The sequence below is a fragment of the Phacochoerus africanus genome, chromosome 13 (assembly GCF_016906955.1).
Source record: "Phacochoerus africanus isolate WHEZ1 chromosome 13, ROS_Pafr_v1, whole genome shotgun sequence".
NCBI lineage: Eukaryota > Metazoa > Chordata > Mammalia > Artiodactyla > Suidae > Phacochoerus > Phacochoerus africanus.
Window position 1 is genome coordinate 72,455,937 of NC_062556.1, and position 18,286 is coordinate 72,474,222.

Sequence of the window (18,286 nt, forward strand, 5' to 3'; positions counted from 1 at the left end):
AGAATGGGAAGGGAAACATTATACATTTATAGTGGAGAAAACTGGCAAACACTACTTCAATCATGTGCTCAAGGTTAATCAGGCCATAAGCCGTGTTGATATCACATATACTCTGCTAAAATGTGATGAGAAAGGCATGTTACCCTTGTAGTAATTTTTAAATACATATTTCCAAATATGCTGCTAATATAACCAACTATCTATGCAATAGATAAGCAACAAGGATATGCTGTAGAACAAAGGGCCAGTCTCTTGTAAGAACCCATAACGGAGTATAAAAATCTGCAAAAATACTGGATCACAATGCTGTACACCTGAAACTAACATAATATTGTAAATCAAATATACCTCCATAAAAGTATTGAAAAAATAAATGTGGTCATAGCCTTTGGCTCAGAAGAAAAAAAAATCCAATATAATCATAATAACTGCATTACCCATTTTCTCTTAGGGGAAAAAAAAAGCAAATTGAAACACATACTGCAAATTGCCTGACTAGTATCTTTCTGAACCTTGAGATAATCCAAAACCAGGGAAAGTGGAAAAGCCCATTTTCCAGACCAGCGTTGCCGAAGAAGCCATGAGGACTGAATGTCATGTGGGATTCTGCCACAGAAAAGACACATGAGCAGAAAAACTGGAGAAGTCTGAATGAGAGGTAGCATCCAGTTACTAAGCTTTTACCAATGTTGGTTTCTTAGTTTTGCCAAATGTATCACAGTCATGTGAGATGACGGCATTAGGAGAAATTGGATAAGATATATCTGGGAATTCTATGCATTATCTTTGGAAGTACCTATAAATCTAAAACTGACCCAAAGTAGGAAACTTTCTAATGAGTCATTAGTGCCACAGGTGCCTATACAATGTCATGCCCTGGTCTCCAATTGATCTTAAGGAAAAAAAAAAAAAAAAACATATGGTTTCATTTCATTGGGAGTGTGTGATGCAGAGAGGGAAGGAGGTAGAGAGCTATGGTAAATCTTAGACGAATTACACAGCAGCTAAGCTTTTCCTAATTTGCCTGAGTCAATGGTTGTAAGGGACACAGTACATGGGGATACTGAAAATAAATTAAAATGGAGGACTACTGACTGTGAGGACTCGCTTATACTCATTTCTGGGGGGAAAAAATATGTCTATCTTTATGCTTCAAGCAAAGTTAGAAATAAAACTCAGAGATAACCTAGAATTTACACTGAATTTCGACAGCATAAATATTTTAGTCTAAGTAGGTTCCAAATATTGCATCTGTTATTTATCTGAAATTTAAATCCAACTGGGCATCTTGTATTTTATCTGGCAAACCTGCACAGAGCGGACCCTCAGGGCCCATGGCAGCCTGCCTTTCTAAAGACAACACAACTAAAAGTAGTTCCCACTCTTCTGGGAGAGATAGCCCTGTATTTAGGAAGAAAGCCTAATAGGATGTAAGAGATTCTGAAGGAGGAATTTCAAATCCTTCGAAACCTTTCAGAGGGAACATTTAATTAGAACTGAGGGCATTAAGGGGCCTGATGGAAGAGGATGTGTTGGCACTGGGTTTCCAAAGGAAGGTATAAAGTATGGAAATCAAGAGATAGGTATTTCAGGACATGATCAACAGTATGAAAAGATTACATAAATTCACACTGAAAATGTTATGATCACGTGGTAGGTAAAATTGTCTATTCTTGGGACTGGGGAAACTAGTTTCAGAAAAAAAAAGCAAACAGACAAAGCCCTATACTCTTAGAGAACCACAAAAGGCTTTTGAGCAGAGGAATATCATGCTTATATATGATACATAAAATACATGAAAATATAATATACAATATAATGTAATGCAAAGTATAACATAATATAAATTGCCTCATCTTTTTCGAACTTACCGTGAAAATGTTTGATTTAATCATTCCACTTGAATTATGACATATTGATTCTTGCAAACTCCTAATTTTATTTATCCCTATGAATACCACCCCCAGCACAAGCCTACTCTCTTTAACTACAAAACTCTCAGAAGAAATTGTCTTACTCTTTAAAGAATTTGTTAAGATTGCAACCTTCTCTTTCTCCCTTTCCATCTCCCCTCCTTTCCTTTGTCTAGAGCATTCTATATTATTACTAAGTAAGTGTACAATTTGTGTTCTTATAAATTGATTGCGAGAATATTAAAATGTATGAATTTTCATTGAGGATAAGCTGGCATGATTCACAAGAAATTAAAAATATACATACTCTTTGAACTACAAACATTACTTTAGAAATGTAACTTATAAATACACAATGTTAAAAATTTATTAAGGTATAGTTGGTTCACAATGTTGTGTTAGTTACGGGTGTACAGAAAAGTGATTCAGTTTTACATACATAGACATCTATTTTTTTCAGATTCTTTTCCCTTAAAGCTTACTACAAAATATTGAGTATAGTTCCCTGTGCTATACACCAGGTCCTTGTTGGTTATCTATGTTACATATGGTGTATGTATATGTTACATATGTATGTATATGTGTGTTACATATGCTAACATATGTATAACATATGTAAATGTTAGTCCCCATCTCCTAATTTATTCCTCCTCCCCTTTTCCCCTTTGGTAACCATAAATTTGTTTTCTATGTCTGTGAATCTATTTCTGTTTCATATACAAGTTCATTTGTATTTTTTTCCAGATTCCACATATGAGATAAAATAATTATTATAGCATTATCTGTAGTAACCACTAAAGTGAAATATTATGGAAATGTTTGAAATTAGATGATATTACTCACTTTAGCTAAGATTTAAACAAATGAGATAAATAGTTATCTACCTAGAGAGGGAGAATGAGATCTGAATAGTTATCTCTAATATAGTGATATCTTTCCATTTCTTTACATCTTCTTTGATTTCTTTGATTAAAGTTTTATAGTTCTCAGCATATAGGTCCTTTACCTCCTTGGTCAGGTGTATTCCGAGGTATTTGATTTTGTGAGGTGCAATTTTAAAAGGTATCATATTTTTGTATTCCTTTTCTAATATTTCATTGCTGGTATACAGAAATGCAACTGACTTCTGAATATTAATCTTATATCCTGCTACTTTGCTGAATTTATTAATCAGTTCAAGTAGTTTTGGGGTTGAGTCCTTAGGGTTTTCTATGTATAGTATCATGTCATCTGCATACAGTGACAGTTTTATCCAAAAGAAAACAAAAAGACAACTTACAGAATGGGAGAAAATAGTTTCAAATGATGCAACTGACAAGGGCTTAATCTCTAGAATATATAAACAACTTATACAACCCAACAGCAAAAAAAAACAATCAATCAATGGAAAAATGGGCAAAAGACCTGAATAGACATTTCTCCAAAGAAGATATACAGAAGGCCAACAAACACATGAAAAAATGCTCAACATCGCTGGTTATAAGAGAAATGCAAATCAAAACTACCATGAGATATCACCTCACACCAGTCAGAATGGCCATCATTAATAAATCCACAAATAACAAGTGCTGGAGAGGCTGTGGAGAAAAGGGAACCCTCCTGCACTGTTGGTGGGAATGTAAACTGGTACAGCCACTATGGAGAACAGTCTGGAGATACCTTAGAAATCTATACATAGAACTTCCATATGACCCCACAATCCCACTCTTGGGCATCTATCCGGACAAAACTCTACTTAAAAGAGACACGTGCACCCGCATGTTCATTGCAGCACTATTCACAATAGCCAGGACATGGAAACAACCCAAATGTCCATCGACAGAGGATTGGATTCGGAAGATGTGGTATATAGACACAATGGAATACTACTCAGCCATAAAAAAAGAATGACATAATGCCATTTGCAGCAACATGGATGGAACTAGAAATTCTCATACTGAGTGAAATGGGCCAGAAAGACAAAGACAAATACCATATGCTATCACTTATAACTGGAATCTAATATCCAGCACAAATGAACATCTCCTCAGAAAAGAAAATCATGGACTTGGAGAAGAGACTTGTGGCTGCCTGATGGGAGTGGGAGGGATCGGGAGCTTGGGCTTATCAGACACAACTTAGAATAGAGTTACAAGGAGATCCTGCTGAATAGCATTGAGAACTTTGTCTAGATACTCATGTTGCAACAGAAGAAAGGCTGGGGGAGAAAATGTAATTGTAATGTATACTTGTAAGGATAACCTGACCCCCTTGCTGTACAGTGGGAAAATAAAAAAAATTATAAAAAAAAATAATATAGTGATAAAACTGAGTTGTAAAAATAAGATCATATGTTGATTATATATAATCCAAAAATATATATAATGCATATATTTAAATATGCATATATATTTGAATGTGACTTTTCTCTTTATAAAATTTTGTATCATTAATAAAACAGCAAGTTCAATGTGAAACAAGAACATAATGCAATTAGAAGACTACTTTAATAGTGGATAATAATAAAATATAATTATCCTAAGAAATCTGATAATGCAGAAAACAGGAAATTATTTAACAATAATCAAATACTTGATACTCATTAAAAATGTGCAGTAGAAAACTGACAGAACACTGAAAACCAGCTATAATGGAAAAAATAAAAATCATTATAAAAAACAAAAAATAAAACTAAGAAACACACAAAAAGTATAGCCAATTAAAAAATATTTGTATTACATTCAAAAAAATAAATGTGATTTTTCAATTTAGGTATTTATTCCCTTTGTTCTATCAGATGAAAGAAAGATGGCTGATACATTGAGAGAATGTTCCCTGTAATTTTTGTTTGCAGCAAACATTTTTAAGCATTGTGGGGGATTAGTGATATTAGCACTAGATAATGGATGACTACAGTTAGAGCAAATGCAGAAGATTTTTGCCAAAGGCAAAATCGACAGGTTTCCCACAACAGTTATAGTTCTACTAAGGCCATGTAGGTGAAACTTCACGGCATAATAAGAGTTGTTTTTAATATAGTAACAAATATTAAGCATTTACAGCCTGCTTACCCTTAATTAGAATGACTTTTGCCTGAAGACAGATTATAAGGTGTTTGTTACTTCACTTGACAAGATTAAATAAATATGTAACTTAAATATGTGATGATTAGCAATCACCCGGATTTCCTTAAAAGGTATGTGATTTGGGAGGTTTTATCAAATATATGTGTCACAAACTGTTACATTTAGAATGGATAAGCAATGAGGTCTTACCTTTAGCACAGGGAACTATGTCCCGTCTCTTGAGATGGAACATGATGGAAGATAGCAGAAGAAAAACAATGTGTGTGTGTGTGTATACACACACATAAACATGTGTACAGTCATATATGTATGACTGGATCTCCATGCTGTACAGCAGAAATTTAAACAACACTGTAAACCGACTATACTCATGTAAAAAAGGCAAATATGTGCACCAGCCATTGCACCGTGTTTATTGTAGTTTATATTTTATTTTATTTTATTTTTGTCTTTTTTCCTTTTCTAGGGCTGCTTCCCATTGGCATATGGAGGTTCCCAGGCTAGGGGTCTAATCGGAGCTATAGACGCCGGCCTACACCACAGCCGCAGCAACGAGGGCTCGGAGCTGCGTCTGTGACCTACACCACAGCTCACGGCAACGCCGGATCCTTAACCCACTGAGCAAGGCCAGGGATTGAACCCGAAACCTCATGGTTCCTAGTTGGATTCATTAACCACTGCGCCACGACGGGAACTCTGTGTACTATGTTTATTTTAGAATTTTTTATTCTGGAAAGTATAGTGATGACTGACGGTAAATCAAACAATCGATCAATCTACCGTTAAAATTACATTGCCTGTTAAATATCCAGCATGTGTATCTATTTGACCTAGTTTTCACAGTACATACAACCAAGGAACAAATGCTCTCTTTAATATTATTTTATTTCTTTTCAGTACCTTTAATTTCTCCTTCACATTCAATGTTTTTTGGAAGAAAAGAAGATGAAAGGAGAGTTTGCTTCCTTGCAGTGCCCTATAATGGTGTTGGTTAATATCCCTTGGTGTTTTAGTTAGTATTTTGTTTACTTGTTTGGGGAGATAATCTTAGGGAAGCAGTGCGCGTGTCCTTCTAATTTTCAATGTTTGTGTTACTTAAAATTGTTCAGAACTAAGGTTGAATGTAGAATAAAGAGAAATTGTACATATTTTACAAAAATAAGGCTTAAATGCAAAATATCTAAATTATTTGGAAAATGGTATAATTCTGGGAAGTATAATTCTATGGGCCTTTTGTTCTCCACCAAAGGACTGGTTAAGATACGACTTGGGCTTTCCAGTAATGAATCAGCTATGGTGACCTTTGTTCCGTAAAGGATACTGGCTAAATGGCCGCATGTGATACATTCTGCTACTGATCCATCTTGGGTATTGCTTTCAGACTAAAGAATTTAGTAAGAAATTTAATTGGTAAGCACAGACTAGTTTTATGTGTTATTCTTAGTTTATACTAGCCTTTAAGTACATTCAGGTCCTACCAAAATAACTGCTTTATATTGGTGGCATATTTAAGTGATGCTAGAAATTTTACAAATTATATCGATATGTTTAAGAAATGGCTGATGTTTGTAATGGCTTCTGCTTGCAACATCAGTAATTATCCACATATGAGATAAACTGAAAGAGGAAGGAGATTTTAAAATATGAGTAAAATGGGATAATAATCGAGTGAAAAGGAGGAAAATGAGTCTTTTGCATTTCAGAATGCAGGGGAGCTAAGCCATGACTGTAGATATGGTCTTAGCCAGTATCAAGATAAGCTTAGAGGTCAAGTAACATTGGAGGTCCTTAAGTACCTTAAGACCCGTGGAATTTTTATTATTTCTCAACAATGCTTTTTAAAAGGAAGTACATCAGTTTAAAAATGAATACAATTGGGAATTCCCATCATGGCTCAGTGGTAACAAACCCAACCAGTATTCATGAGGATGCAAGTTCGACCCCTGGCGTCACTCAGTGGGTTAAGGATGTAGCATTTCTGTGAGCTGTGTAGGCCAGCAGCTACAGCTCCGATTTGACCCTAGTCTGGGAATTTCCATGTGCCATGGGTGCAGCCTAAAAAGACAAAAAAAAGAAAAAAAAAGAGTACAATCGAGTTTTAAAGTTTGTAAACGTAATCAGTACATTTTAAGATTCATTATTTTTATGTACTAGTTGAAGAATTAGAAAAAAAGGTGTAATGTATTTAGAATGCCAATGAGTCATCTTATGAAGTAAAAGTTTGACTTCAGATGCTTTTATTTTCTTCGTTTTAGAACAAATTGAATAGAAACATCTACATCTTTGCTCATGAAACCCTACAAAATTAATTCTCTTGCCTTGAGATTAATCAGAGCTGTGTCATTACATTAGCCCCATTGATATTTTACAATGAGAAATTTTCCTCTCAATTGTCCACAGTGTCTATTAAAATTTTGGAAGATGGTATCCTAATGTCTTATTAAGTAGCTTGATGAGTTGATTTATGATTTTCATTTCACAGCTCACAGGGTAACTGCCTTATGTACTGAGAACACGGAAGTCTCCTGTCCTCAAGGAAGCCCTAATCACCAGAGGGATATATTTCATAAGTCATAAGAGGCCAGAGTTAACGTGCAGTATTTCTTAATATTTCTTAAATATTCAAGGCATTCAGTGACACTCTGCTCTGTGGTGTTAACTGATCAGCTCAAAATACTTATGAGTCTATGGTTTTCTAAGTATAATAAATAATAACTCTAATATATTGAAATTTCTTTCTTTACACAGGTCCATCTGCAGCAGACAGAAGTTCCCAGACTAGGGATCAGATTGGAACTGCAGATGCCAGCCTATGCCATAGCCACAGCCTTGTGGGCTCTGAGCCACATCTGTGACTTGTGCCGCAGCACGAGGTGCCTGCTGAGCGTGGCCAGGGATGCAACCTGCATTCTCATGGATGCTATGTCAGGTTCTTAACCCACTGAGCCACAACAGAAACTGCCATATATAGAACTTATAAATGATGACATTGACACACACACACACATATACAACATAAATATATAAATAAGTATATAAACTATACATATTAAGATTATAAATGTTGTGTAATATATAGACACATGTCCTGTCAGCACAGTTTCTGAGTGACAGCAGCAGAACTAAAGTCAAGACCTTCAAATACTAAAGCAACACTTTTTTCTTTTAGGAAACTTATAAAAATTGCATAACCTCCTGCATTGTGAATGGTTTATTCTAGTCAATTGTGTTTATTTCACTTAACTAAAAAGGAAAAATGTATTGTTTTCACACCTTTGGTCCTTTAAGTTTCTGTTTGTGTTCTAGGTGTTTTTTCTCATAATTTATGGTATAATTTCCTATGGTATAACTTTCAGAAGAGCTTTTCCAGGCCCAAGTGACTATGGTTTTGGAATCGGTGACTCTACCTGCTGGCAGATAATGAGTGGAGCATCGGATATTTTCATTAGTCATTTTATAAGGCTGTGTTTCTTCTGTCTATGGACGTAAAATATAAATGATTTGAATGAAGACGTAGTCACATTCCTCACTAGCATCTCACAGTTGGTCTGTCCCAAGTGTAGGAAGAGTGCGTTAAAAACTTGGTATTTTCAGAATCTCCCCAGCAAGGGTCTTTAGTCATTGGCCATTATAATGGTTAAGATATCTCACATACAGAAGACCTAATCTTACATACAGAAAGTCAGAGAGAACGAGGAGATACTTTTTAAAAAAAAATTCAGACAGTTGGCGTGTGTGCATGTGTGTGTGCGTGGTTCTCGTTTATAAATGCAAACGGAAGTCTGGTAGGTGGTACACTTACTGCGGAAGGACACCAAATCGATAGGTACTTTGTATTTTTCTTTCTTTTTAACAAAATTGTCTCAAGTTTTTACCAAAAAGAAAACAAACACGTGTTTCAAAGACACATTTATGTCCAATGACGCACAGCATATGGCTTTTCTTCTTTTGCTGAGAGTGATAGGCATTTAAATATATACACCTTCTGGGAGAACATTTATAATTTTTATTTTGTTAGTGCAGTGAAAAAATAAAAGAATCCCGATAGTTACACTTAAAAAAAATTGTCACTATTTTCTAACTTAGAATGCTCCAACTTTCAGTGCCTAAGCACCATGGCGACTGAGCAGACTGCCACTATGAAGGTGACCTAGGTTCTGGAGGAAGTTCAAGGTTCTGTTTCATGGGCACCTGGAGACCCTGAAGATTGCTATTTAATGTAATTGATATTCAAGGCCATAGGTATATTCTTGGATTTTAGAGGGGTGTTACTTACTGTTCGACTGTGCTAGAATTCAGCCTTAGAGAGCAGAATATTGTCATCAGGAAGTATGGATAGCCTTGACCTAAATGAGACCCAAAGAGCCCAGATTCCTGAAGCCAATGCAAGTGTTCTTGTCGTGTATTTTTTTTTTTTTTTTGTACAATCCACTTTATGATTCAATACCCTCTGAAAACATTGTATGCCGGCTGCATACATTGACTCTGATTTTCCCTGTTGATTTTACCTCCTCTTGGTAGTAAGTCAGACACTCAGGGAGATATTTGTTTTTCAGATGAGGCCATATCATATTGAAATGACTAAAACACCCAGTCACATCCAGAGCAAGTCAACAGTAAACAGAGCCTCTGAGAGTGAAGGCAAAATGTGGAAAAGCTCAGCCTGTGCTCATTTCTAATCTTATATTTTCACTCCATCCTCCTCTGTGCCTGGCATGGTGTCCTGCTCAAGATTAAGGTTAAATAAATATATTTTGGACTGATTGAGTAGATATTCAAAAATTCATACAGAATGAGGGAATGAGTGAATATGTAAGTAAATCTTTCCCTTCCTGTGGATCCAACCCTAGAAATGAATGCTGTGCTGAATAAGAAATAAAAAGAGATAGAATTTTTAGAAAAGATTTCATTTGCACCAGAAGGGCTTCAGGGTAAGAGGTATGGGCTAGAACGAGTTCCCTCTCTGTCACTCAGCTTTTTATTTCATTCCATATAGATCCCATTAGCACACTAAGGAATTACTAATATGTGTGTTGCTATGTGCATTAATAAGATTATTAGGGTATCAGTCTTGGGAAATATACTAATAAATACTCTTACAAATATCCACTGAGAAATTGCTGATAGTTTATTAGAAAAAATATTGTATTACATAGGAGAAAAATAAACATACAAAGTGATAATTAAAATTAAATTTAGAAATTACAAATATTTCCCTAAAATTAATCAAAGTCAGTATTGGAAAAAAAATTGGAAAATTAATTTCCCTAAAATTAGTCAAGGGCAGTAGAAAACTTTAAATGTGCTACATTTGAGAATGGAAAAAATATTCCCAATCACAATCTAATAGAGAAGATGGTTAACCAGAAATATAAGGACCCTATGGCATACAATTAAATGAGTCACTAAAACACTGCATATATTAAAAAACAAAAATAAGCAAATAAAAAAATGAATGAATAAATAACAGCAGGTTATTTAGCAGGCACTATGTTATGAAAGTAATATTCTCTGCCTAGGTGGATAACTTTTTTGGCCCTTATTAGAGAGTGATTAGAATGGGGCATTGAGTGTGATAGAGAAAACCCTGAGGAAATGCCCCCACCTTCCCTATCAGTTCCAGCCCTTAAATGTGTGGCTGTGGCTTTAATTAAATTTTCTGAGGCTCAATTTCCTGTTACATACACTAAGAATATCTTAGTACTTATACAGTTATAATAAAATGTTATTATTTACTCCTAATTACAAAAATATTTAGCATTGTTACTATTCAAAAAATATGAAATGTCTTTTTCTTTTGGCCACCCCACGGCACATGGAGTGCCCGGTCTAGGGGTCGGATCCTAGCCACAGCTCTGACCTGCAGCAACACAGGATCCTTTAACCCACTGTGCCAGGGTTGGAAATCCAAACTGTGTCCTGGCACTACAGAGACGCCACAGATCCCATTGCACCACAGTGGGAATTCCACATTCTATATTTTTATCATTTTGAAAGCATATGGGAAGACACTGATTACGGAAACAAATGTTTTTTGAGAAAATACCAAATATGATTAGACGTATGCCAAACTGATCTTTGATTTTCTCCTGAAGGAATTGCAAATATTTAAGCCTCAGACCAATAATAAAAATAGGGTGACTATTTTGGGGGGGCATAGTATATATATATTGATATGGTTGTTTTTTCTCTATATCTGCACTAGAACAAACAATAAATGATTTTTTAAATGTCTTTATTAGAGCTGATTTACGATGTTCTGTCAATATCTGCTGTAATGATCTTACATATTAATCAGGACAATTTGGTGTTGAACGCACAAAGAATACTTGATTGGCAGGTTGGTAGACATTATATGAGTCACATCAAAGTTTTAAAATAATCATAATTATGGACATTAGATTTTCATATTTCATATTTCTAAAAATAAAATAGCGATGATGGTAGAAGTAACGTTGATAATTTTAATAATGATACCTAACATTTACAACACAATGACTATGTGCTCTTATTGATACCGTCTAAAAGATGAGACTGATCCAAATGTTTTCTGTCCTGAACTCATAACCCAGTTCACAGATTATAATCGCCAGTGTTCTAGAAGTCTTTACACAGTTTCAAGAGAAATTGAAGATAATTAAATATGGCTTACAGAAAATGCACAAAACATCACCTGTACACATGGGTCATAAGGTAAGGTAAGGAAATGCAAGACTCAGTGAAAATTAATAGTCCAAAGTAGCCAACATTGTTTTGAATTACATGGCCCTGAGAGCCCAAATAATTCCTTTCAAGTCAAATCTTGTGGTCATTTGCATGGGTTTCTTCAAAGACTAATTAATGTAACAAGAAGCAGGGTAATTCAGAGCTAAGGTAATAGTCAGCATACTGCTTCTTTCTCTCAGACTCGATGGGCATATCCTCTTTATTAAAGGATTAGTAAAATGTTTAAATCAAGTACATATGTTACGAGATTTCTTCCTCAACTGAATTTTTTTGAGACGGCCCAGTTTTAAAAATGATTCTTGGAGTTCCCGTTGTGGCGCAGTGGTTAAAGAATCCGACTAGGAACCATGAGGTTGCGGGTTCGATCCCTGCCCTTGCTCAGTGGGTTGACAATCCGGCGTTGCCGTGAGCTGTGGTGTAGGTCGCAGATGCAGCTCGGATCCCGTGTTGCTGTGGCTCTGGCGTAGGCCGGTGGCTACAGCTCTGATTCGACCCCTGGCCTGGGAACTTCCATATGCCGCGGGAGCGGCCCAAGAAATAGCAACAACAACAACGACAAAAAAAAAAAAAAAAGATTCTTAAGAAGATATCAAATGCATAAAATAGCCTTGTATAGAGAAGTAATTTTCTTCCTGTAACTATGGTAGTGGGTACTCTGGCTTCAAGTTATTTATCTCATTTTAAAATAAAATGTAAGAAAAAGAAAGAAAGAAATGCACGGAGTTCCCATCATGGTGCAGTAGAAATTAATCTGACTAGGAACCATGAGGTTGTGGGTTTGATCCCTGGCCTTGCTCAGTGGGTTAAGGATCTGGCATTGTCGTGAGCTGTGGTGTAGGTCACAGACGTGGCTGAGATCTGCCTTGCTGCGGTGGAGGCCAGCAGCTGTAGCTCCAATTAGACCCCTAACCTGGGAACCTCCATATGCTGCAGGTGCCCCTAAAAAAAAAAAAAAAAGCAACAAAATCAGAAAAAATTAAAGATACAAAATTCCTAAAAATCAGAAAATCTCCACGAAGGAAAGTTAAATGCCTCTTTAGCCCTTCCTGCAACATGTGTTTTTATTGTTGTTGTTGACAAAAATGACAAATATCAGATGACTCACTCCATTTCTAGGAAACGGAGTGCTTTTTATGCATCTTATGACATGTGGAATGGGGTGAGCAAAAACTAGGAGGGTTAAGAAAAAGAGAGCCGTCGTTAATATTGAAGGGCAACATGTTATTACCATTATTTTCTTTGGGTGTTGACATTGATCAATAATCTTTAAGCATGTTTTGAAGCTTCTCTTTTCCACAGTTATCCTTAGATCCCTGAGATGCCGTCCGGGTACAAAGGGATGGCTGGTAATGATGGACCTGGAGCTGACTGGGTATTTTGGTTTATACTGACCACTCCTGTACCTCTTGCTTCTCAGACGTCTGTCCTTCAAAGTGCCCCCCCCCATGGGAACCCTGGATTCATTCCCTTGTGTTGTGACTTCCTGGGCTGTAAATGGGTGGAACAGCACCAATTCTTGGACCGCTGAGTTCACATGCACATCCTTACCCTTCCCCAGCACAAAGTACAATTTCAGGTTTATTGTGGAATGACCTCAATCCCTCAATCTGCTCAAGGTAGTTGAGAGGAAAAGGGCTTTCAGCCTTGGCCAGAGACTGTTGCAGAGCTGCTCACTCTCTCTCTCTCCAACTTACCTCAAAACCCTTAGTTGTGTCTCTGAGCCCAGGTCTTTGGTCTACAATAAATATAAATATACAACAAAAACAACTTTGTTAAGTGCTGTGCATTGGTCCAGCTGTATTCAGGAGCCAGCCATGTTTACCACGTGGGTGAGGCAGCCATGGCTTCTTCCTGGGTCAGTAAGACCTTAATGTCATGAATTTGTGTGACAACAAACACCACTCAAGTGACATTTTCTGGGGAAAAAATTTCCCCTGTTAAAAAGAGAAAGAGAAAACATATTTTCACTCCCAGTGTTGAATCTTGAAGTATCTGAATGTACAATTGATTATTGTTCGAGTTGTGTTCACGTTACTGTAATAGTGCTAGCAATTATTAGGAGAGTAGAACGAATTGACAGACCATAAACATTGATAAATAGATACTATATTTTTACTCTGTGCCTTATCTATTAATACACTGAAAAGGTTATTTCCCTAAATAATTTCCCAGTGGCTTGTTGGATCTGATTTTTTTTTTTTTAATCTACTCTCTAATGATATATTGGTGATGGGTCTTGAAATCTAGGAGTTTTTCATTTATCGAAACTGAATAAGGACATCAAATGGGAAAATGAATTATGAAGACTATAACAAAACATCACAAGAACAACCACAATTTTTTTTTCTCTGAAGGAGGAAAGTTAAGTTTGATGGAGCTCATGAGAGAGATTTAGAACAGAATACATATTCAATAATGGAAAATATATAGAAGTAAATTATCATTGGATAGGATTGTAGAATTACTTTGCCATTTCTAAAGAATTCAGATTCCTATTCAAAAGTTAAAGAAATCAAGTTATTAAATGCAGTGAAAATGCCCCATGAGTTTTTAGAATTCTTTCAAGTCAATTATACTCCAAAAAATTTTAAAACAAAACTAAACAAAAGCAAACAAAACAATAACCCAAGAACATATGAAAAAATATAGACAGTCTTTGTCTTATATTCATTGCTCATTAAATTGCTTCATGCTATAAATACCAAATGACCCAAGATTTTAATTGGGTTGAATGGGGACCAGATCCCTTCTTTATTACTATCATCTTTCAAAATAATAGATTTATTGTATTTCACAGAGTCTGTTTAGCTGAGTTCTCTCTATGCAAGTTAGTGTGTGCATACACGCAAAATCATTATTAAAGGGAAAACTCTTCATTCCTACGGAGTGATTATTTTGTCTTCACGTTCTGAATCAGAAATGCGTACAAATTAATGTATGGAAAGTTACATTTGAATATTCTGGATTACATCATGTTTATAGGAACATCTGTATCAGAATTAGTGATGTGAATAATATTTAAAGGCTGAGACTATTGGACCTCTTTTTTTTATTAGACCTCTTTTTTTATTATATATGAATCCCATCTGCATCACTAACAGTTGAAACATGTGTCTGTGATGAACGGTCTACAGCTGCCATCAATTCCAGCCATTCCTATGATTCACAGACTTAGGCACATAGTAAAGAAGGGATAAAAGGATTCGGAAATGTGTTCTTCTCTCTGATCATTAATCTACTTGTTTAGTCATGAAGATTTTGCTATTTTACTACTGGTTTTTCACATACTTTCTCATAATTCCTTGCAAACATGCAGAAAATCGTCAAGGTACTATAAAAGAGTATCTTATTTTGTACGTTGTCTGAGAGAGCTGGTAAATCTCTGATAAATCTAAGGTGTCATAGATTTACCAGGTAGCCTCAGCGCTGGCAAATTAGCATGAATGGTTCAGTCATATTTCTTTAAATTCTGATGATTTTTTTTTGGCCAAAGAACTTAGAAGTATTTGCATTTGTATTCTCTCCTCCCTATCCTCCACCCCCCTCCACCTCTCCTCTCCCCACTTCTCCCCCATTCTTCCTCCCTCCCTCTCTCTTCTCATCTTCCCCTCTCCTTCCTTCCTTCTCCCTCTTTTCCCCTCCCACCCTCTTCCCTCCCCCTTTATTCCTCCCCCTCTTCCTTTCCACCTTTCCTCCTCCCCCTCCCCCTTTCTTCCTCCTCTCCCCCCCCTTTCTTCCTCCTCTCCCCATCTCCCTCTTCTTCCTCTCCTTCTCCCTTCCTCTCCCCCTCCAACACGTCCTCTCCCCTCTCCTCCTTCGTCTTCTTCTAATTCTTCTTCTTCATTAAGTCCATGAGATAGGTGGAGGGTTTTCCATCCACCTTTCATGGGTGGCAGAAACTTGTAAAATATGTCTCAGAGAAGAAGATGAAATGATGCTCTAAGTTAAAAAAAAATACTGTACAATTTTCAAGACAAACAAAAATACTAAACTCTTCAGGAGTCTAACTGAAATATAATACCGAAGTTGAGAAGTCATCATGTGACCCACTGGAAATTATAAAAAGACCAGTAATTCATGGAAAAGCATGAAGTTGAAGCTTTATAAATTATGATTCAATAGGAGAAAATGACAAACCCCAGCCGAGGCTTAGTGCATAGAAAGGGTGGAGGCTGAGCGGTACATAAACACCAAGGAGAGTTGTTCTCACTTTCTTTGTAAGTCAAAAGAAGGCCTGAAAAATTTCACAGTTTTATTTAGTTTCATTCTTCTCTTACAGTCTTTCCCAAGAATATTGCGTCCCAAAGTTCATTTTTTATATCAGTAACAAAATTGAAAGGGGAAAAATAAATATGAAGTCTTAGGAAGGAAATTTAAAAGGAAAGAAAGATGGCAGCATGGAGTAAAAAACATTTTACACAAAAAGATTATAAAGGAGTGCTATAGCTATGTAGTAAATATTCATGCCTTAGATTGAAGATGTTAGGACTGCAACTGATCTCATTTAATTTGCTTGCCTTTGTTTGTAAGCAAATTCCACTTGTCTTATATCAATGGTTTTTGACAGGAAGTACTGTGAAATTCTTACACTGGATTTTTTTAAGAAGAGAAAATGTTCAGTTATGGACATAAGAAATAAGATGCAGTATCACTACAAATATAAAAACCATTTTTGTTATGATGTTCATATATTGTATTTATTTATTTAAGTTTTTATTTTTATTTTTTGTCTTTTTAGGGCCTCACCCGTGGCATATGGAGGTTCCCAGGCCACAGCTCAGGTCTAATTCAAGCTGTAGCCATCAGCCTACACCACAGCCAGAGCAATGCAGGACCCAAGGCATGTCTGCGACCTACACCACAGCTCACGGCAACATCGGATCCTTAACCCACTGAGCGAGGCCAGGGATGGAACCCGTGACCTCATGGTTCCTAGTTGGATTCGTTTCCGCGGCACCATGACAGGAACTCCTGTTTAAGTTTTTATTATGGTTGATTTACCATGTTCTGTCAATGTCTGTTGAATAGCAGTGTGACCCAGTCATATTGTATGTATATACATTCTTTTTCTCACCTTATCCTGTCACGTTTCACCACAAGTGACTAGACATACTTCCCTGTGCTATGCAGCAGGATCTCATCGCTTATCCACTCCAAGTGCAACACAGTCTGCATCTACTAACCCCAAACTCTCAGCCCATCCCACTCCCTCCTCCTCTCCCTTGGTAACCACAAGTCTGTTCTCCATGTCCATGAGATTTTTTTTGTTTGTTTTGTTTTCTGCTGATAGGTTCATTTGTGCCATATATTAGATCCCAGATATACGTGATGGCATACGGTATAAAAGAAGTAAGTCCAAAAGAGAAAGAAAAATGATGTTCATTTTAAATAGTCATATAATTGATCTGCAAATGAGATTTACAAAAAATAAAATTATGCTTTTTATAATCCTCATGGATTCATGTAGAATATTTTTATAAATATAATTGGGTTTCATTTAAGAACATAAGAATCATTGGTTGTAGACATTAGCACTTAATCAGATATAAAGGTCCTAGAAAATTAAAACAATACAACCTAATCATTCAAGGATGGTTTTATGCATCTTAAAAGGATCACATATTATGTAGGAAACATAGCAGATACTTTTTCTTCATTAGTGTTAAATGCATTATCTATCAGCTTTCTCCTACTTAAGCAGAGATCAGCAAAATAACTTGGAGCTTAGACTAATGAAATCTTAAAGAAATACATCAGCTCCAATGAAAACAACAATTTGGTGAGAGATCTGATAAAAATAACTCACACATTCTTATTTTCCTACCATCCCTGTGTAACTGTGTTCTTTTGGTCCGTCCTTTAGCAAATTCTTAAGATCAACTCTTGGGAACCGCCCAAAGTGTCACTGACATTTCTGCTATTTGAAATGTGGCCTCAGGAATTCCCTTATTGTGCAGCAGGTTAAGGATCTGGCCTTGTCACTGCAGTGCTCTTGGCCTAGGAACTTCTACATGCTGTGGGCGTGGCCAAAAAAAGAATGACACCCAAAGACACAAACAAATGTGGTCCTCTACCCACAGAAAATCATCACCTGAAGAAGGATAGAAATGTTCTTCCCTGAACCTAAACTGAAATCTGCATTTTAACATAACCCCCGAGGTAAATTTACTATGAAGAAAGATTATTTCGTATCTAGTGGAACCAAACCACATTTAGGTGGTGTTGTACTAAACACATCTTGGGAACTAAGAATCGAGGTCCCTGCATACAGGTATGTGTACCCAAGTGCACACATGGGGATGCATATGTGATCCTATTCCTAGAATAACACGTGCAGCTTTTTTATGGCTTCACCACTTTACAAATAATTATTGCTCCAATGATGAGTGAGTAACATAAGGCTGTGATTTTCATCCTCAAAGGAAATGACCACGTGGTAATCGATTTACTAGATTCATGGTTTCTCAATTTTTGCCTCAGAGAATAGAAAACAACATGATTGGTTGGTAATTTCTTTTCGTATTTCTGATGCCAAGCGATATAGTACCAAAATTAGACATATAAGAAAAAAAGGAAAGCTGT